This window comes from Diadema setosum, chromosome 19 (genome assembly GCF_964275005.1).
Source record: "Diadema setosum chromosome 19, eeDiaSeto1, whole genome shotgun sequence".
Taxonomy (NCBI): domain Eukaryota; kingdom Metazoa; phylum Echinodermata; class Echinoidea; order Diadematoida; family Diadematidae; genus Diadema; species Diadema setosum.
This window is the reverse complement of record NC_092703.1, coordinates 16,468,945-16,487,306: the sequence shown is the minus strand read 5'-3', so window position 1 is coordinate 16,487,306 and position 18,362 is coordinate 16,468,945. Positions and strand designations below refer to the sequence as shown.

At 37.9% G+C, this 18,362-nt stretch overlaps 1 pseudogene; it reads left to right on the top strand.

Moving 5' to 3' along the window:
• The first annotated feature begins 6,993 nt into the window (after positions 1–6,993).
• On the top strand, positions 6,994–12,525 carry LOC140242305 (uncharacterized; annotated as a pseudogene).
• The last annotated feature ends 5,837 nt before the right edge of the window (positions 12,526–18,362 follow it).

Below are 18,362 nucleotides of genomic sequence, written 5' to 3'. Positions count from 1 at the left end.
CATTTTGTAGCCAATGTACAATATGGGTCAAAAATCAAGGTCAAAGGTCAAAGAAGACAAAGGTCAAAATTCTGTGTAGAAGTTTTGAAGCCCTCACCTAGTGCTATCACATAAAGCAAACGGAATCGAAATCGGGTTAGAAATGGCGAAGGAGTAGCATTCTGTAGCAAAATGCACAATATACAGAAGGTCAAAAATCAAGGTCAAAGGTCATAGAAGTCAAAGGTCAAAATTCTGTGTAGAAGTTTTGAAGCCCTCAACTAGTGCCATCATATAAAGCAAACAGAATTGAAATCGGGTTAAAAATGGCGAAGGAGTAGCATTTCGTAGCAAAATGTGCAATATAGGTCAAAAATCAAGGTCAAAGGTCAAAGAAGTCAAAGGTCAAAATTCTGTGTAGAAGTTTTGAAGCCCTCACCTAGTGCCATCACATAAAGCAAACGGAATCGAAATCGGGTTAGAAATGGCGAAGGAGTAGCATTTTGTAGCAAAAATGTACAATATAGGTCAAAAAATCAAGGTCAAAGGTCAAAGAAGTCAAAGGTCAAAATTCTGTGTAGAAGTTTTGAAGCCCTCACCTAGTGCCATCACATAAAGCAAACGGAATCGAAATCGGGTTAGAAATGGCGAAGGAGTAGCATTTTGTAGCAAAATGTACAATATAGGTCAAAGGTCAAGGTCAAAGGTCACGACTGAAATTCTGTGTAGAAGTTTCAAAGCTCCCATGTAGTGCTATCATATAAAGCAAACAGAATCAAAATTGGCTCATAAATGACAGAGAAGTAGCAAATTGAAGATTTTGATCACACACGGACGCACACACGGACACACGGACGGACGGACGGACACACGGACGGACGGACGGACGGACACACGGACACACACACGTACGGAGCCCGTTTCATAGTCCCCTGCTCGAACTCGTTCGGCGGGGACAAAAATTACAATACACTAAATTAAATCTACACAAAATGCATATATATGATACGGTGTATACGAAAAATATTTGTTTAGTTTTCAGTTAAAAGTCCCAACAGTAAGATTCTTTCTTATGACAAATGGTTACTGATTTCAGAGCTTGCTTGCATCTATGCACAGGACATTATTATGATATTCTTTATTATATTTCTTCACTATTAGACGGACATTGACATTTCCTATTGTTTTTTTCAGAGACCATCACTGTACAAATCTAACACATTACTCATGTATTCAAAACCAAACATCTTATATATATAGACAGTGTCATGAAAAAGGCAGCTATTTTATTTGCAAAAACATCTCTTGTGAAGGAGTGTAAAAACTGCACTTCAAAATTAATCTAGCAGCTCTTAAAAAAATTCTGTAACTTCATTAATGATCAGAATGCATACTAAAATGATTGCCCCACCTTTTACAAGACATGCTTATCCAATCACACATTATGGTATATCCTTTGCTCAGTCAAAGGAAGGGAAACACCTCAGAAGCCATCAAGCAATTTACTAGAGTATATGGGAAGTGTTTAGGTGAAAAGTTTGAAAAAAAGGCTGGCAAACTGCAATACTCCTTTTTGGTAGATGTATAAACACCTTATAATTATTGAAATTTGAATGATTATTGATTTTTCAATTTTTTCCAGCTGTATTTTCAAGCTCATTGTCATGTTAGACAAAGTAATCGATACCAGATCCTCTAAAAACTTGTTATAGACCATTACTGCAAATACAAACATGATCAAGCATTCTGTCTATAGGAGAAAATTAATTTTGAAATATGGTGTAAATCTTGTGTGTTTAGAATATGCTAATATTAAGGAATGTCAAGGTCAAAAGATCTGGAGATGACTTGAAATATTATTTGTAGCTTAAAAATAGAATCAAAATGGAACATGATTTGCAGTTTTCAGCTTAAAGTCACCACTGATACAGAAATGGCACACAACTAAAAAGCGATGTAAACACACTTTAACATTATGGTTACGGAAAATTGACTGATTTATTTTTTTTGTTGTGATTTTCAGCTGCATTTTCAAGGTCATTGCCAATAAGACAAAATTAAGGAGGGAGATAGGACAGGCAGGCTTCTGTGGATCTGGAAGAGCAGATAGGAGACCACATCTGATCTTTTCAGCGTGTGTTACCCCACTTTGGCAGAAAAAAAAAAACAAGGAAAAGTAGAAATTACGCGGTGCGTAATATATGTCCCCGCCGGAAGTAGCATTTTGTAGCAAAATGTACAATATAGGTCAAAAATCAAGGTCAAAGGTCAAAGAAGTCAAAGGTCAAAATTCTGTGTAGAAGTTTTGAAGCCCTCACCTAGTGCCATCACATAAAGCAAACGGAATCGAAATCGGGTTAGAAATAGCGAAGGAGTAGCATTTTGCAGCAAAATGTACAATACAGGTCAAAAATCAAGGTCAAAGGTCATAGAAGTCAAAGGTCAAAATTCTGTGTAGAAGTTTTGAAGCCCTCACCTAGTGCCATCACATAAAGCAAACGGAATAAAAATCGGGTTAGAAATGGCGAAGGAGTAGCATTTTGTAGCAAAATCTACAATATAGGTCAAAGGTGAAGGTCAAAGGTCACAACTGAAATTCTGTGTAGTAGTTTCAAAGCTCCCATGTAGTGCTATCATATAAAGCAAACAGAATCAAAATTGGCTCATAAATGGCAGAGAAGTAGCAAATTGAACATTTTGCACGGACGCACACACGGACGCACACACGGACACACACGCGGATGCACACACGGACGGACACACGGACACACACACGTACGGAGCCCGTTTCATAGTCCCCTGCTCGAACTCGTTCGGCGGGGACAAAAAAAAAAACCCTCATAGGAAGTATCCTCCTAGTTCGATGTGTGTGATGAGGAAGATGTAGGAACTTTTCAAAGAGCAGTACAGCAGGGCGAAGTACAATTTGTGCTACTCCATGTTTTCACAGAGGACTTCAGTATTGGGCTTTGGTTCTCCTAAAACTGATGTGTGCTCATATTGCAAGACACAATGGAGGCACGCATCAAGACTGAACAGGATGACTGAAAAGAACTCGTCACTAAACTTCTTGTTCATAGGATGGGTGCACAAAAGTTCCATAAGTTACTCTCAATTAACACTCATCATATCGTTTGACCTCATGCAGAACCAACCTCTGCCAAAGGGGACCATTGGTGACAGAAGCATACTATGCCCGCCAGCTGTGGTGTTTTGTCTTTGGGACTATAGGTCACTAACCAACAGGAGCAAGAGACAAGCAAGCTGAATGGAGTAAGAATGATGTGCAGTGAGAAGAGCAAGAGATGGGGAGAGGGCTTGTGCCGAAAGGGTGGGTTGGGTGGTGGCGCGTCGCGTTAATGGGAACACCACCCTTCGTCCAAAAGCCCCCCCCCCCCCCCCGGTTTTGCCAAAAGGGTGCGTTGATGGGAGCGTTAGGTGCGTTAGTTCAGATAACGCTACCAAACGGCACAACCGGGGGGCTTTTCACCGAATATACACGTTGTGATAAGGTGGCCAAGGTTAAATAATGATTTTTAAATATTTTGTTTTTTTATTTAACGTCTTTTAAAAAAGTTGTTCACTTATTTTCTCATCTAAAAAAACTACAGAATTTATATGAATTTTTTTTTTTTATTCAGTGAACTTTCATGATACATGCAAAATTAAAATAAATTTTTCACATTTACGAAACTATCAGTAAAGTTCCACATCTGTATGCAACTGGCGCGCGCGTGACGATATCGTGATGCATGCATATTTGCCTGCATGGTACGTGCTGGTGCTGCTGCCGCACATGGAACTGAAAATGGTCATGAAAACAACGAGACTTTATTTCATGCACGCGAGTTTGCATCTAATCAATCCAACATAACAATCCATCAAAGGTAAGCTATTTACATCATTTGAAAGGCAATTTATCACACAATCATTTGGTATAATTTTTTACTTACTAATTTGATGACGTCTTCTCTCAAAATGACGATTTCTAGACCCTTGTCGGTAACTTCATATTTTTGAGAAACAGATGCAAAAAGCAGCAAATTTTGCCAATTTTTTGTCAATATCTTCAGAATTTCTCACCCAATTTCAAAGAAAATTTCGTCCCCAGCCTAGGTAATTTTAGGTTCCTCTATCGATTGCTGCTATCAGATTTTCGAAATTCTTTCTAGTTTTTGAGATATTGCCCTGTGTGCGCACTTAGGACATGCGCGAAATATTGCCACACTACAGTGTACTATATAGTAATACTTAACTATACACAGCCCAGTCGCTGTACGTACATGTAGGTACTCTGTACTTACAGCGTCTGGTCGGGCTAATACTATTTATGAAAGCCTACAGTACAAATCTGATTATGTAATGACTATGTTACACCATAAATGCACAGGTTTGCCTCATCAAATTCTCCAGATCAGACAGCAGTGACAGTGACAGTCTCATCTGATGCAGTGTTTTCAATTTCTGTTTCATCAAATGCTATGACCTATAGGCCTACACCACTCTTCATGCTCTTACCAAACTCACCAAAAACAATGATTTATTACGTCATATACCAACTCTACACTCCGATGGCAGTATGTAAGACACAGAGATTACATTCTGCCATCGCTTGTTCCCAGTAGCAGCTAACAAAATTATCACAGTCGTAATTCAAATACATTCTCTTGTTTTTTAGATTCTTCAACAGTGGCATGTGCATGATCTGATGACCAGAGCCAGAGTTCATTAGAGCATACATTACCAGTGATACCATGGCAACTGTACCAGAGCATACCAGAGAGATTTGACAGAAGATTTTGTTTTTGACTTTGAAGAAAGGTGAGCCAAACATGATTTCAGTTGCCATGTAATGTAGGTATAGTTTAGTATGGAAATGAGTTGCATGAGATACATGACATGGGTGTGCATGTGTGTGTATAAGAGCAACAACAAAAAAAGTAAACATAATTTTTAGAAATTAAAAAAATATGAAAAAATATATTGCACTGGTATAAAAAAGTTATTCATTTCTTTCATTACTATCTATTAAAGCCAGTTAAGCCTACAGATCACAATTATGTAATCTTACACACCATTAATACCTATGTTTACCTCATGAAATTCTTCTGACTGTGACTTTCTCATCTATTGCAGTGTTTTATGTTTCATAGACTGACCTATACTCTACGGATACATGAAAATAGAGCCTTATCAACCTGCTTGTGCTAAAGAAAGCTGAGAATGGATGATGTATGGGGGGGGGATATTTTCATCACTTGTTGTCAATGAAAACTGATAAAATTCTCACAATCATATGCATTCTCTTGGACTTGTCATTGTTTATTTTTCTTTTCTTTTTTTAGATTCTTCAACAGTGGCATGTGCATGATCTGATGACCAGAGCCAGAGTTCATCAGAGCATACATTACCAGTGATACCATGGCAACCATACCAGAGCATACCGGAGAGATTTGGCAGAAGGTTTTGTTTCTGACTTTGTAGAAAGGTGAGCCAAACATGATTTCAATTGCCATGTAATGCAGGCATAGTTTAGTATGGTAATGAGTTGCATGAGGTACATGACATGGGTGTGTGTGTGTATTTCTATCTACAGCAACAACAAAGAAAGTAAAAACAATTTTTAGAAATTTAAGAAATATGAAAAAATATATTGCACTAGTATTAAAAAGTTATTTATTTCTTTTATTGCTATTTATTAAAGCCAGTTAAGCCTACAGATCACAATTACGTAATCTTACACACCATTAATACATATGTTTACCTCATGAAATTCTTCTGACAGTGACTTTCTCATCTATGGCACAGTGTTTTATGTTTCATAAACTTACCTAAACTCTGCAGATACATGAAAATAGAGCCTTATCAACCTACTTGTGCTAAAGAAAGCTGAGAATGGATTTTTTATATTTTATTTATTTATCTATTTGTTCTCCACATATGGGAAGGAAAACACCCTTTTCAGCTACAAGCTGTTCTTCCAAGGGGTCCATGGATGATGTTGGGGGGGGGGGGGGGGGGTATTTTCATCGCTTGTTGTCAATGAAAACTGATAAAATTTCCACAATCATATGCATTCTCTTGGACTTGTCATTGTTATTTTTATTTTATTTTCTTACATTCTTCAACCATGGCATGTGCATGATCTGATGACCAGAGCCAGAGTTCATTAGAGCATACATTACAGTGATACCATGGCAACCATACCAGAGCATACCAGAGAGATTTGACAGAAGATTTTATTTCTGACTTTGCAGAAAGGTGAGCCAAACATGATTTCAGTTGCCATGTAATGTAGGTATAATTTAGTATGGAAATGAGTTGCATTAGATACATGAAATAAATGACATGGGTGTGTGTGTATGTGTGTGTGTGACTATAGCAACAACAAAAAAAGGAAAAAATAATTTTTAGAAAATTAAAAAATATAAAAAAACATATTGCACTTGTATTAAGAAGTTATTAACATGTGTGTGCGTATGTGTGTGAATACAGCAACAACAACAAAAAAAGTAAAAACACTGTTTAGAAATGTAAGAAATATGAAGAACTATATTGCAGTACTTTGAAAAAGTTATTTATTTCCTTTATTACTACTTATTAAAGCCTTCATATCACAATTATGTAATCTTACACACCATTAATGCATATGTTTACCTCATGAAATTCTTCTAACAGTGATTTTCTCATCTACTGCAGTGTTTTATGTTTCATAAACTGACCTATCCTCTACAGATACATGAAAATAGAGCCTTTATCAACCTGCTTGTGCTAAAGAAAGCTGAGAATGGATGATGTTGGGGGGATATTTTCATCGCTTGTTGTCAATGAAAACTGATAAAATTCTCACAATCTTATGCATTCTTTTGGACTTGTCATTGTTTACTTTTTTTTTTTTATAGATTCTTCAACAGTGGTATGTGCATGACCTGACGACTAGAGGCAGATTGAGTTCATTAGAGCATACCAGTGATACCAGAGCACACCAGTGATATCAGTGATACCATCACTACCATGGCAACAGAGTAAGTTTTGTTTTTGTCAGTGCTATGGTAGAGTCTTTACTGTAAATTTTTCAGTTAAGCTTTCCATTCTCCACTTTCACCATGTTGACAGCCTTGCCACATGTAATCTGATACAATGTACTAACTGGCAGTGCCATAAATGAATACAGTATGGCAGAGGGTATTAAAAATTCTCATTTTTAGCATTTATCAAAGACAAGCAAACAAAATATTGATTCAAAGGAAATACAGAATTGAAGAGCTTCTATGGGTGTGAAGCATGGCATCATATTGATGACGAGGTTTATAACCTCGAGATAACTTTAGTAACATCCAACCTGGCAAGTTACATACTTTCAAGAGTCCAAAGTTCACAGAAGTCAATAGGCCAAATAAGAATGATTTCTAGTTTCTCGTCCTCTCGGTTTTTTTTTTTTTTTTTTCTGGCCGCCTCAATTTTTTTTTTTTTTTTTATTATATGATATTTCTGTTCTGAAATTATGTAAATAAGTATATGAGGACATATAGACAATGAAATACCAAAAACCATTAATATGATGCAATCATACCTTGTTTTGAGCCTCTGTAGTGCATGTACAAATGAAATTATATATAGATCTGGAGTTATAACATTCTAAAGTTAGAAGACCAGGGGTGCTACCTGCACGAAGTCAATTGGAAAATGCACATTTTAGTGCTATTTCTGGAAGAATGTTGATATTTTTGTCAAAATTTGGCAAATGACTACAAATTAGGCATCAAATTAAAGCCATTTTACTCTTCTTTACTGTTTTTCACCCAATAATTAATGTGACACTTAATATACACCTACTCTTGTATATTTTTGAATTTTTGCCTATGTTTTGAGATTTTTTCATTATTACATGATCATAAACCCTAGACAGTTATTCACCGCTGTAAGGATCTAAATCAGTTTTCCGAAAGTACACCATTTTTTATTGCCATAGAAGGGCATCAGAAAAAGTTCTGATGAAAACAGTAAGATAACAAAAATCGCTACCGACCGCAGCTCTTCTTGGATCATCTTCAAATGTGGCATGAAGGTGCATAATGGTAAGACGAAGAAGCCTATCATTTTTGATGTGGGCGTAGTCATCGTTGCCATGGTAACCATGTTTTTTTTGGGGGGGGAATGTTCTAGAACCTGTAACTTCTGTTTTTACCCTGATTGTCTTGAAATTTGGCACAAAGAAGTGATATTAGAAGGTAAAGTAAAGAAGCCTATTGTTTTTGGTGTGGGTGGGGTCATCGCTTCCATGGTAGCACTTTGTGAAAATAGTAAAGATTTTCTTGAGAGCACTCTACTGGCTGCAGTTCTTCTCGGATCATTTTCAAACTTAGTATAAAGGTGCATTATGGTAAGGCAAAGACACCTATTGTTTTTGGTATGGGTAGAGTCTTTGTTACCATGGTAACATTTTTTGGTGGAAATAATCTAGAACCAGTTTTTACCAGATTGTTAAGAAACTTGGCATTTAGTTGCAGTAAAACATGATGTGAAAAATCAAATTTTAGGGACTCCCTGCTGCAGTCACAAAATTTATCTGAATGGGGGATGTGTGACGGGTTCCGGGGATACATGTACTCGGACAGGTCCCCCATCATAGTGCTTTAGTTTTTTTCCTATCTGGAAGTGTATACTTTTGCTATCACCTTGTAATGCAAAAGGGGGCCAACTCATGACACATGACCACATGTATAATGTACTTTTGAAGTGGAAGCCTTAAATTTCTACTTTTTAGAAAGATGAGCCAAAGGTTTCATCTATTTACCTTGATTTTCCTCCAGTAAACTGGAATCATTTTTATTCTATTTTAGGGTAATAGTCATCTCTTCTGAGGAAGAAGAGGGGGCATCTGGGATCACTGCTCATGAAGAGTAAGTTGACAAAGTGAGACTCTCTGTGCCCGATGATAATGTGGTGTATTTGCTGATTTTCAAATGATGAGTTTGATAAAATATGTACAGTTTTGTCACCTCAACCACATGTGACCACGTTAAATTTAAATTATTGGCAGGGGTGAGGTATTACATGTAACAGTGCTGCTATAGATGTGATAGAAAAAGCCTGAGCTGTCTACAAGTCACAACTATTGGACAATATATGTGTCTGTAGAACTGCTGCTGAGATTGTCACTAAAAAGTGATGTGGAAAAGAATTAAAGAAGAAAAACATGGCTATTTTAGTTTAATTACATCAGGTGGTAAAAACCTAAGAAAATATGATGTGGATCCATGTATGTTTGCAGCCCTCGTTGGGGGGGGGGGGGGGGGACCATTTTGAAATGTTAATGAGAGAATAAGTGAACTGGTGCATTGAGCACCGTCGCGACAGACTTGCGTCTATAATTAGGGGCAGCTTGTTGTCATCTTAGATAAGGGAAGGCTCAAAAGCCATTGAGGGGGGATATTGTTTTTCAAGCAAGTGATGTCTAAATTGCTAGATTTAATGTATAAAATGGCCATTTTTGAAGGTCATGGTGGTGTTCATTGAAACAGTTCATGAGAATCGGCAAATAATAAGTAGCCTCTCATGTCCAAGCCATGCAATCTACTGAAATGTCTGCACCCATAATGCACCTACTGGTTGGTAGTTGACGAACATACCTGAATCTTATGTGACAGAATAGTATGTGTATTTTATCGTAGATGAAAAAATGAAAGGCTCCTCCTCTACACCATCCCTCCCCCCCCCCAAAAAAAAGAAAAGTGATTTGGTAGCATAAATTTTATCCAAATGTGACATACCTTCACACTCCAATTGCAACCTTTAGTGGTGTGATACAGAGGAGAAATGCAATACTCCATACCTTCTATGGAATAATGCTGCCATACATGCAATACTTGCAGTCTCAGTTGCCAAGTTGCATTTGATTATATTAAATGACTGCACAATTTTCAGCGTGTGCATTCACTGACAACAGAAATCAAATGTGCCAGATATTTACTTAATAAAAAGTATTTTGCGTGTATTCTTGATGTGTAATATGCACAGCTGATTTTTGTAGTCAACATGTGGGTTCAATCAATTAATACCGGTAACAAGTTCTACTGTATGTTTGAATTAAAGAGTATTTATTTTATACTTTTCTTTCTTCAGAAATCCAGATGACGTCTTCATTGCAGCTGGGTCTACTGCTTTGTTTGAATGGTCCAACACTTTCTAGCGACCAAAACTTGAGGAGGTTGCTATCTCAAGTGATTCAGCAGACAAGGAAGCTCATCAGACACCACTCCAACCAAGAACTGTTAACAGCAATGTTGGACCTCTATTGTACAAGCAGAAGTGGCATGCCTTCAAGAAAAGAGTACCTTCTTCAAAGACAGTGAGCGCATAGCAAAGGCACTGCTGTTCCCATCAGTGCAAGTTAACAACTCTGTACCAGTTGGTTGCGACCAAGAATTGTGCTTCTTGATAGATACTTCTCAGCTCCGTTTTGCAGAAGATATTACTTGTGATGAGACAGGGAAGTATCAAAAGCCCAGTAGGGCCAAATGTAAAATTACAGTCAACAACGATGGAAATGTTGGACCCAGCGAAGACATTGGCAGCTGCAGAACATACGCATCTGTTCGTAAGTACTATAAGCACAGGGACACTCCTAACTTTCAAAGAATGCTGTATGAACTGCATGATGCAGAGGAGGGTACTATGCACCCAATATGCATGGTCAGATACGAGTGGAAAGGTGAAAAAAACGAGCTAATCATCAGTGCCCATGGTAATGAGAAACACTCTGAACGACCATATATCAGATCTAAGAAGGAACTTCTTCAAAACTTGAAGTCTTCACATTGCTCCTCAGCCCAGAAAGTTGTTGATGAGTACTATGAGAAAGAAGGAGGAAGTGACCTGCACTCGTTTGCCTCTGTACCAAGGGATAGGAAGCAGGTGTATCGCCATGGTTCTGTGAAAGCTAAGAGCTCTGATTTTACTGAGCTTTTAAAGATGAATTTGAAAGGAGATTTTGTGAAGAGTGTAGAATTTTGTCATGAAAAGGGGAGTGGATCAATGCCAAGATGTGTGTTATACACAGATAAACAAGCTGAAGACATGCGGAGAAACGTTTGTGAGAAGGGCAAAGTTCTGGTGTTTGACTCTACTTTTGATTGTGGGCCAATGTATTTGACAATCGCGTCTTATCGGCATGACAACTTTGTTAACAGGAGCAATGACAGGTCAGTCTTGATGCCTGGGGCAATTTTGATTCATGGGAGAAGAGATTTTGAAACCTACCGATACTTTGGGAACGAGTTGTCAAAAGGTCTTCAGCACACAAGCGTACAGTTCTATGGGACAGATGGAGAGATTGCACTTCAGAAGGGCATAGCAGCCACCTCGAGCTTCAAGGATTCAAGCCACCTTCATTGCATGCTTCATCACAAGAGAAACTGTGAAGCTAAGCTAGCTAAACTGGGTGTCAGAAGAAATGCCAGAAGGATTGTACGTTCAATATATGGCGAGCAGGTAGACGGTACAAGGTATGAAGGATTGGCTGATTGCAGCACAGAGGAAGAATACGAACTGCAATTGGCAGCATGGGCTCCTCAATGGGATGCTCTTGAGACAGAAGAATCCGGTAGAGAAGCTGAGTTTTCTACTTGGTTTCGTCGCTTCAAATCTGCAGATGTGAAAACGTCCATGTTGAAGCCCTTGCGCAACCAGGCAGGTTTGGGAGACCCACCAAGGCAATTCACAACAAATGATGCCGAGTCAATAAATGCCATGGTATCCAAATGGATCTCTGGAAAGAAAGGTTGGGACGAACTTGCGAAATGTCTTCAGGACTTCGTCGTTTCTAAATACCGGGAGCTAGAAATGGCAGTCCTTGGTATTGGGGAACGCAAACGAGATCATCAGCACAAGCATCTCCAAAAAACAACGGTACAATGGCGAAACATGTCAAAAGAAGAACACAAGGAAGTCCTCCAACAGGCTCATTTGATACCTGAAGTGCATGCAGAGTTGTCAATAGGACCTGATGAGAGCTCAGTATGTGGCTTCACTTCAGAACAGCTACATGTACAAGATGTTTGGCATAAAGCTGGACTAATTCTCCAGTCACCTGGAAACATTGTGAATGCTCCCAACAACCCCAAAATAACAGTGTGTTTCAGTGAAATATCAAACTTCACTGTGACACAAAAGGGAGACATGGCAAAATTTGTCTGCGAGGAGAAGTGCAAGTCATTCAGCTTTCATGAGAGGCTCTTTTGTGAACACTGCTTGGCAGTAGCCGAGCATAGAGGTGTACTAGCTGATTTTCTTGTAACAATCAATGCCAGGAAACGTGCCTCCACAGTAAGTCTCGTGAACAAGGCCTTACAGCAGCAGTGTCGGGGTAGTGGAAAGAAACAAGCAACAAAAAGGAGGGGAGCAAATAATACTACTGCTTACGAGGTCAAGAATGTAGGAAGAATGCCACAAACTCACCAACCCTTTACGGTGGCAAGGAAAGTTGGACTTATCAGCAGATGCTACGGATGTACGGCTGTATGCAGAAATTCAGTGAACAGATGAATCTTCCCCCAAGGGACCTTATCCTAAGGAAACTAGATTTCAGAGAGTGGGTGGATAAGAACACTGGAGAAATGAGAAGAAGTCAGTCCCTGGTGCCTACATATTATCATATGAAGATGGATTGTGTTCGCAGGAGATATCCCATCACTCAAATAAAGGATATCTTACTGTATGATGAAGTGAAAGAACAGCTCTGTGAAGAGCATCTCACTAAACTACATTGGCCTAAGCTTCCATTAACATACATGTGGCTTTGAAGAAATTACAATAGGGAGATACTCTGGCAAGCAGATGTAAATGTTGAAATGGAGATTATGACAGTGTTCTTTTTTCTTCCCTTTTTTTGCACAAGTGGAAGAGTCAATGTAAACAGAAGAGGGAAAAAGAGAGAAAAAGTGTTGTGTTTTGTCACCCCCTCTGTTTAGACATTTGTTTGTAAATCTGATGAATAAATACAAAAAGGCTTTGCAGGACAATCTTAAATACAAATATTGAATCAGATTACTGCTCATCTGACCAAGATTCTATGCTAAAGGACATTGGTGTTTGATAGTTAAAGAAAAAAGAAATAAAACTGAAGTGAGAGGTTTGCTTAAATTTTTGTTCTTGAGAGAAATTTTGCAAATACCAACATTTTGTTTGTACACTTACATGTACATAGCCAGCCTTCAAAAATACATGTATGTACCTTGGTAGGAATTGGTGTCGAAAGCTTTTTGTGTGCTATAATATAGCTACAAGTTTACTTTCTTGCCTCCTTAGTTTACAACATGATTTGATCGAGATAAAGATCACAGATAGAAGCTACCACATGTAAGAAGGACTATGTGAATGATTTAATCAGATGTTGAAAATGAGGGGCATTTTCTCATTTGAAGGACAGCTTTTGTATGTTACAGATACTATCTTTTACTATTCTTGTATTTTACTCTGAAAGAGAGGTGTGCTTATCAGACCTTGCCTGTGGCAATCAACATTGATATCCTTTTTCCACAAGTTTACTTTCTTGCCTCCTTAGTTTACAACATGATTTGATCGAGATAAAAGATCACAGATAGAAGCTACCACATGTAAGAAGGACTATGTGATTAATTATTTAATCAGATGTTGAAAATGAGGGGCATTTTCTCATTTGAAGGACAGCTTTTGTATGTTACAGATACTATCTTTTACTATTCTTGTATTTTACTCTGAAAGAGAGGTGTGCTTATCAGACCTTGCCTGTGGCAATCAACATTGATATCCTTTTTCCACAAGTTTACTTTCTGGCCTCCATAGTTTACAACATGATTTGATCGAGATAAAAGATCACAGATAGAAGCTACATGTAAGAAGGACTATGTGAATGATTTAATCAGATGTTGAAAATGAGGGGCATTTTCTCATTTGAAGGACAGTGTTTGTATGTTACAGATATTATGGTTTACCATTCTTGTATTTTACTTTGAAAAAGAGGTGTGCTTATCAGACCTTGCCTGTGGCAATCAACATTGATATCATTTTTCTTTTTTATCAATGCATAGTGACAGGTCATTTTGTGATGCGAAAACCTTAAGTACAGGTAACAACCAAAGACAATTTCTGTATTGAGAAAAGTTGTCGCTTTCCTATAAAATTGTTATGCTTCTCTTGATGTAGAAGTATGTACCATGGTATTCATTTGAATAGTTTTAGTTATCCATTATCGTTGTTGTTTGAATATACAGTCGACTAGTGTTTATTTTCTTCAGAAAATATTGACAGATGGGTGTGTGTGTATTGAAATGCGACTGCATTGAAAAATACATTACAAAGAAATGGAGTACTGGACTGGTACATCTGCCATTCAGAAAGTAATTTGTACAGTATTGCCTCAGCCTACATTCCCATGCATACCATGGGATCACATAAGTAATTCTGTGTCAGATTTTACCCGTGCTGAAAATCCAGTCTTAATGCTAAACGGGTGTTGCAGACGATTTTCAGAATTTTGTGCCTGAAAAGTATATGAATTGATTACATCTGGTACAGTGTTCAGAGATGTGTAGCTGTCAGGAAGAGGATTAATGATGTGTTCAAATCTCATTACAAAACGCATCGAACAAAGATGATGACATTGCAAATGCAAAAATTCATATTATGTGGCAGTGTATTTCCATTTCGATAGAACGGCGGAACACAACTTTTGTGTGAATAACACCGGACAGTATCAGGTTATGTTGTACGTGCAAGGTGATGTATTTGAATCAAACATCAGATAAGAGACAGACAGTTTTTGAATGCTATTTGTTAACTTTCTTGCCTATATTGTGTCAAGCTGTGTTCCTAAAGCAAGATGTTCATTTTAGCTGCTTGAATATTTGTATTTAGTTGTTTTTAATTTCCTTCAGAGTTCTTACCTGTATGCATTTTGAAGACCATGTGAATGTGATCAAGTGGGATGTTATAAGATCATCGTGCCACTCAACTTATGTGTGAACTAGAAATGTCGCTTTGGCGACTGGTATGCCTCCGCCATAATGCATGATTTTCCCAATAGGTCTAGATAGTACATGTGGACAATGTGTGATTACATTTTCACAAAATTGGCAAAATATTGAAATGACAAGTTTGTCACAAATGTGTTGCATGTTCACCTTCCTTGACCTAGGTTTAATTGGATGAATAGGAGAGCATGTATCTAGGGATTTAAGGACTTTAACTTGACTTTGACCCATTCATACATTTAGGCATTGAGTAATTTTCAAAGTACAGGTGTGGAGAAAAAGTGCAATTTCTGAACTGAATAGTAAATTGTTACCATTTTCATCTGGCCCTTGACCCTAAAATTCATAAGATAATCACTTTCAGGTAGAACATGCATAATATGTACTAAGTTTCAAGATAACTTGAGCCACTTCGAGATATGGAGGAAAAAGTTAGTTCAGCACTTTCACTTGATCTTTGACCTTTTGACCTTTGAGGCAAAAAAAGAAGATAAAAAAAAAACTTTCCAGAGAATTTCTAGGTTACACATACATACACCAAGTGTAAAAAAATAATAACCCTGCTGGCATTGCATAAATATGAGGGAAATAGTAAAATTTTGAAGTGTTGCACTTGACCTTTGACCCCTGACCTTTGACCCCATGAACCCTACATTCTCTAGATAATCACTTCCAGTCAGTACATGTATATACTATGTTCCATGAAGATACCTTGAACAATTTTCCAAGGCACGGAGAAAAAAAAGAAGTTTTGATATTTTTACTTGACCTTTTGACCTTTGACCTTTGACCTCATGACCCAAACTTTCACCAGAGAATCTTAATTGGGTAATACATGTATACACTAAGTTTCAAGAAAATATCTTCAGGCATTCAATAGATATGGCGAAAATAGTGAAATTTCATGTATTTGACCCTGACCTTTTGACCTTTGACCTCATGACGCAAACTTTCACCAGAGAATCTTAATTGGGTAATACATGTATACACTAAGTTTCAAGAAAATATCTTCAGGCATTCAATAGATATGGTAGAAATAGTGAAATTTTATGTATTTGACCTTGACCTTTTGACCTTTGACCTTGAGCATGTGCACCCAAAAGTTGATAGGCACAACTTCACCCCCTAATACACATACATGCCAAGTTTCATTAGGATACCTCAACAGGTTTTGATAGTTACCTTGCCCACAAAATTCATTACGGACGGACGGAAGGACGGACGGACGGAAGGACGGACGGACGGACGGACGGACAACCCGAAAACATAATGCCTCCGGCACCACTTCGTGGCGGAGGCATAAAAATACTTCTTCTGGACAAGATTTGCGTGTGTGTGTGTAAAATAGCAACTTGTTTGGGGGTTTCCTCGTTAATACTTGCACGACTTTTGGTTCACAGAGAAAAAGAAGTTTTTCTTCCTGGGTAGCATGTTATGAAACCTCATGTGACTTTTTAGTTTATTTGGAATTAAAAAAATGAAGGAATGTACAACTTGAAGAAGAAGGTTACTTTGTTTACTTTTTGCTTCTCAGGTGTGTATGTTTGCAAGGAAAAACATTACTTTCTCTTCCAAACTGACATCAGCTTGCAAAAGGTCATGTGACTTTGTAGCAGTATGACTGATTTTAGTTCATTTGAAAAAAAAAGTAGTAAAAGTTGAGGAAGAAAGTTACTTTTTTTTTTACTTTATAGTTCTCAGGTGTGTATGTTTGCAAAGCATTAGTTTCTCTTCCAAACTGACATCTGCTTGCAAAAGGTCATGTGACTTGGTAGCAGTATGACTGATTTTAGCTTATCTGAAATAAAAAAAAAAAAAGTTCTAAAAGTTGAAGAAAGTTACTTTTTTGTTTGTTTGTGTTTGTTTGTTTGTTTGTTTGTGTGGGAGGGGGATACCCCTCCCACGGTAGGGACTTTTTGTAAAAACAGAGTATAAAAGTCGCTTTTGTAGAGCATTTTAAATCAAATATCTGAGGCATTAAACATAGTAAAAGAAATCACTGCGAAGGACTATGATAATAACTTATATGAAAACTTTTCATTTTACTATAAGTACGGGCAGAACGAGCGAGCCACTTTTACTTTGCAATCTATCTGAAATGTACTCATTAAAAGCTTAAACGTGATCGCATCGTTCGAACAATAAAACATATTCTTATATGCTAGAAAGCAAAGAAGAAAATGAAATGTGTAAGGTTTACTAAAGGTATGTTTCAGCGGGCACACTCAAGGACACGAGGCTACCATCTATACACTAAATTTACTCATAAGTTACTATTATTGTATAGATACAATAATGTATGTTGTTAGTGTATAAGGGGCGAAAATTTTTGCATTTTCAGTTATGAAATTACAACATTTAGACAAGAAATATGCCTTTATTGTTAATTTTGGTCTTTAAATCAGTGATTAATTATTTGTTACAGGGGGGCACTTTGGGGGGACAAAAACTCGTTTTGCCCCCCCAACATTTTGTTTGGGGGGGCAAGTGCCACCCCCCCCCCCCCCCCCCCCCGGGCCCGTTGCATAAAAAACTTACCGCAGCGGTAACTCCCTATTTTCTGCGGTAAGTAGGAAAACTGCGGTAAGTACAAGATTCAGCTAAAATTTGCGTTGCATAAAACTGTTGCGGTAAAGTTACCGCTCCAAAACTACCGTACATTGTAAGTGTACAAAAACTGTGGTAACCTAACCGCACCTTCATAAGATGCGGTTACTACCATAGTGACAAACAAAATGGCAGCTGTGCTACAAGCGTTTCGAGCTATCAGAGAGAGGGAGGAGTTTGAGAGAGCGAGAAGGAGGGAAAGGGTATTTAGAGACAGAAATCACCCGCTAGATGTGTACAACGATGAGGAGATATTTAGAAAGTACCGGTTCACACGCGAAGGGTGCATCAGGATCATCGACATGGTGGGTGATTCTCTCCAACACAACACAAGAAGAAATCATGCACTGAGCCCCAGTCAGCAAATCTTCGTAGCCTTGAATTTTTTCGCCACTGGGGCCGTGATTGACACCACCTCAACTGTCCACGGGATTACAAGGAGCACCGCCTCCAGAGTAATACACAGAGTTTCAAACACTCTCGCCACCTTGAAGGATGAGGTAGGTCTTGAGTCTACTTTAAAAAAAAATAAGATTAAGAATAATTTGATACTAGAAATAGAGTAGGCCTATGTCTACTTCCATGACTACACAGAGCAGTGTCTCGTCTAAAAGGCTTCAAATCATAAGCCCCTAGCTAGGCTAGTCTTATAATCTGTGGGCTAATTGGTCGTCAAATGGGTAAAAAAGCTCTGACAAATACTATAAAGCAGTCCTACAATAAAGTATTTTATAACTTATGATATGAACTGAGTTAAGAGGAAAC